This window comes from Syngnathus scovelli, unplaced genomic scaffold, assembly GCF_024217435.2.
Source record: "Syngnathus scovelli strain Florida unplaced genomic scaffold, RoL_Ssco_1.2 HiC_scaffold_254, whole genome shotgun sequence".
Taxonomy (NCBI): domain Eukaryota; kingdom Metazoa; phylum Chordata; class Actinopteri; order Syngnathiformes; family Syngnathidae; genus Syngnathus; species Syngnathus scovelli.
Genome location: NW_026061347.1, coordinates 5,001 through 9,689, shown reverse-complemented (window position 1 = coordinate 9,689; position 4,689 = coordinate 5,001).

Here is a 4,689-nt window from a genome sequence, read left to right as displayed (position 1 = left end):
GGGACCTCCGGCGGCCGGCGCGCTCGCGCACCACCCCCCGGCACCGCCGGGAGGCCGTGCGCGCGCGCGCAGAGCGGCCGAATAACGCTCCGCCGGCCCCGGGTGATTACCGAGAGGCTCCCCGGCCTCGCGGAGCTCCGACGCTCCTCCGCGGGACCTCCGGCGGCCGGCGCGCTCGCGCACCACCCCCCGGTGCTCCGGCGGCCCCGGGTGACGACTAAGAGGCTCCCCGGCCGGCCTCGCGGAGCTCCGGCGCTCCTCCGCGGGACTTCCAGCGGCCGGCGCGCTCACGCACCACCCCCCGGCACCACCCGGGAGGCCGTGCTCGCGCGCCAAGTGGCCGAAAATAGCTCCAAGCCCAGCGGATCGGCTGCTTGGAAGCACCGCGCCGTCCGGCTCCACCTGGTACCTCGCACGGCTCTCATCTCCCCCCCGCACGGACTTCCGAGCGCTCGGGGAGACGCTCGGAAGCTGCCGGTGCCGCCGCGGCGGGGAATTGCCTCCCTCTGGCGGACGCGGCGAGTAAAAACACCACCTCTCGCACTTTGCGCACACTTACTTGCGTGGGTCCGCTTCCGATGACACTTTGAGCGGCCAAACGGCGGGAGTAACTACGACTCTCTTAAGGTAGGCTCACTTGACATTTATTTATGTATTTATTTATTTTTGACGGTTCGCGGAGGCGATGACGCTCCGCGCGGGTAAACGGCGGGAGTAACTGTGACTCTCTTAAGGTAGCCTGACTCGACGTCTTTTTCAACGGTGGCTGGAGGACCCGGGCGGTTCTCGGGGGTGCGTCGCTCCTCACTTTTGACGCCCGAGGAGGCTCCCGGCACCTCGGCTACGCGTTTTTCGGCGGCCCGCTGAGCTTCCAGAAGACCTCCAGCCGGTTCTCCCGGTGCTTTCCTCCTCACGTTTTAAGCCGGCCGAGGCTCCCGGCACCCCGGCCAAGCGTTTCCCACGGCCCGCTGAGCTTCCAGGGGACCTCCGGCCGGTTCTCCGCGCGCTTTCCTCCTCACTTTTAAGCCGGCCGAGGCTTCCGGCACCCCGGCCAAGCGTTTCCCACGTCCCGCTGAGCTTCCAGGGGACCTCCGGCCGGTTCTCCGCGCGCTTTCCTCCTCACATTTTAAGCCGGCCGAGGCTCCAGGCACCCCGGCTAAGCTTTCTCCACGGCCCGCTGAGCTTCCAGGGGACCTCCGGCCGGTTCTCCGCGCGCTTTCCTCCTCACTTTTAAGCCGGCCGAGGCTTCCGGCACCCCGGCCAAGCCTTTCCCACGGCCCGCTGAGCTTCCAGGGGACATCCAGCCGGTTCTCCGCGCGCCCCCCTCCTAACTCGACGCCCGAGGAGGCTCCAGGCACCCCGGCCGAGCCTTTTCGGCGGCCCGCTGATCTCCCGGAGGTCGCAACGGGGAATTGCCTCCCTCTCGCGGACACGGCGCGTAAATGCACCGCCTCTCGCACTTTGCGCACACTCACTCGCATCGCTACGCCTCCCGTGGCACTTTAAGCGACCGGGACCACCGCGAGCGCGGGCGATGACTAAGAGGCTCCCCGGCCGGCCTCGCGGAGCTCCGACGCTCCCCCGCGGGACTTCCGGCGGCCGGCCGGAGCCTCGGCACGGCTGCCGCACTCCCTAATAACACCCCGCGGACCCCCGCGAGCCGAACGCTCGCTGCCGCGGGCGACCCGTGCCAAGGCGGACGCGTGACGGCGCGGGAGCCCTCGGCACTATATCACGGTCACGTATGTAGTCAAATCGTGTAAAATCACCGTTAGTTTATTCATAATATAGGTAATAATTAAATAAATATTAACATCGCGTATATCATTAATAAACACATGTATGTATTTATTTAATAATTAAATAAATATTAACATCGCGTATAATCATGCGCAATACTTCGTGGCCGACCGGGGAACCGGCGAAGGCGGACGCATCGCGGCGCGAGAGCCGTTGGCACTTTGGAAAAATAAATAAATAAATAAATAAATAAATAATAATTCGCCGACCGGGCTCCGGGGGGAGAGGCCGATTTTTGGCCGTTCGTGGCCGACCGGGGAACCGGCGAAGGCGGACGCATCGCGGCGCGAGAGCCGTTGGCACTTTGGAAAATAAATAAATAAATAAATAAATAAATAAATAATTCGCCGACCGGGCTCCGGGGCAAGAGGCCGAATTTTCGCTCGTTCGGGCCGACCGGGGAACCGGCGAAGGCGGACGCAGCGCGGCGCGAGAGCCGTTGGCACTTTGAAAAAAAAAAAAAAAAAAAAAAAAAAAATTCGCCCACCGGGCTCCGGGGGAAGAGGCCGGCTTTTCGCCGTTCGCGGCCGACCGGGGAACCGGCGAAAGCGGACGCGCTCTCTAACGAGCCCCGCCGGCCGGAGGAAGTGCGCCCTCTGGCGGACACGCCGTTGTAAATGAATGGGGTTTGGCACTTAGTGCATTTTTCGCCCAAGTCGAAGCGCGCTCCGGGCGAGGAGGCCGGATTCTCGCCACCCGTGGCCGGCCGGGGAACCGGCCAAGGCGGACGCGCTCTCTAACGAGCCCCGCCGGCCGGAGGAAGTGCGCCCTCTGGCGGACACGCCGTTGTAAATGAATGGGGTTTGGCACTTGGTGCATTTTTCGCCCAAGTCGAAGCGCGCTCCGGGCGAGGAGGCCGGATTCTCGCCACCCGTGGCCGGCCGGGGAACCGGCGAAGGCGGATAGGCTTTCACGGAGGATCCGCCGGCTGGTCCGCGGGCCGATTAGGGTCCCGCGAGTGAGCGGTGGCGGTCCGGAATCCAGGCCGGCCAGGAGGCACCGCCAGGCGGATAGGCTTTCACGGAGGTCCCGCCGGCTGGTCCGCGGGCCGATTAGGGTCCCGCGAGTGAGCGGTGGCGGTCCGGAATCCAGGCCGGCCCGGAGCCACCGCCAGGCGGATAGGCTTTCACGGAGGAGCCGCCGGCTGGTCCGCCGGGGGAAGTGCGCCCTCTGGCGGACACGCCGTTGTAAATGAATGGGGTTTGGCACTTTGTGCATTTTTCGACCAGCGGCAACGCAGGCTGACGGGCGGCCGCTTCCGCGGGCCGGCACTACTCTACGGAGGCGCTAGCCGCCTCCGGTGGGGGCCGTGTGATCTCGCTGGATGCCCGAGGACCTTCCGCCAGGCCCGGCCGCAGCTTTTGCGCGCGCCCGGTCCTATTACCTGGTGGAAGCTGGAGGCCGGGGCTCGGCAGCTCGCTGCCCGGGGACCCTCCGCGAGGCCCGGCCGCAGCTTTTACGCACGGCCGCTGCTATTCTCTGGCTCCGGCTTCGTCCCGGAGGGTGCTTGGGGAACGGCGGCGCACACCGCGAACGGCCGGTGGCGGTCGGCCGGTGGCGGTCGGCTGGTGGCGGTCGGCTGGTGGCGGTCGGGGGTGGCGCTTGGGGATGGCGCTTGGGGATGGTGGCTGTCGGCTGGTGGCGGTCGGCTGGTGGCGCTTGGGGATGGCGCTTGGGGATGGTGGCTGTCGGCTGGTGGCGGTCGGCTGGTGGCGGTCGCCTTGTGGCGGTCGGGGATGGCGCTTGGGGATGGTGGCTGTCGCCTTGTGGCGGTCGGCTGGTGGCGGTCGGCTGGTGGCGGTCGGGGGGTGGCGGTCGGGGGTGGCGCTTGGGGATGGTGGCTGTCGCCTTGTGGCGGTCGGCTGGTGGCGGTCGGCTGGTGGCGGTCGGGGGGTGGCGGTCGGGGGTGGCGCTTGGGGATGGTGGCTGTCGCCTTGTGGCGGTCGGCTGGTGGCGGTCGGCTGGTGGCGGTCGGCTGGTGGCGGTCGGGGGTGGCGCTTGGGGATGGTGGCTGTCGCCTTGTGGCGGTCGGCTGGTGGCGGTCGGCTGGTGGCGGTCGGGGGTGGCGCTTGGGGATGGTGGCTGTCGCCTTGTGGCGGTCGGCTGGTGGCGGTCGGCTGGTGGCGGTCGGGGGGTGGCGGTCGGGGGTGGCGCTTGGGGATGGTGGCTGTCGCCTTGTGGCGGTCGGCTGGTGGCGGTCGGCTGGTGGCGGTCGGCTGGTGGCGGTCGGGGGTGGCGCTTGGGGATGGTGGCTGTCGCCTTGTGGCGGTCGGCTGGTGGCGGTCGGCTGGTGGCGGTCGGGGGGTGGCGGTCGGGGGTGGCGCTTGGGGATGGTGGCTGTCGCCTTGTGGCGGTCGGCTGGTGGCGGTCGGCTGGTGGCGGTCGGGGGGTGGCGGTCGGGGGTGGCGCTTGGGGATGGTGGCTGTCGCCTTGTGGCGGTCGGCTGCTGGCGGTCGGCTGGTGGCGGTCGGCTGGTGGCGGTCGGGGGTGGCGCTTGGGGATGGTGGCTGTCGCCTTGTGGCGGTCGGCTGGTGGCGGTCGGCTGGTGGCGGTCGGGGGTGGCGCTTGGGGTTGGTGGCTGTCGCCTTGTGGCGGTCGGCTGGTGGCGGTCGGCTGGTGGCGCTTGGGGATGGTGGCTGTCGCCTTGTGGCGGTCGGCTGGTGGCGGTCGCCTTGTGGCGGTCGGGGATGGCGCTTGGGGATGGTGGCTGTCGCCTTGTGGCGGTCGGCGGTGGTGGTTTGGGACCGGCGTCCGGCGCAAAGTGCGTGTTGCGCGGGCCGGAGAAAATTTAGGCCAGGGGCCCGCCGCTGGAGAAATTTTTAGGTACCAGGGGTGGATTTTTTTTGTCACCGCAGGAGGGGGACGTTGCCTCCGTCCGTGTCCGACGGA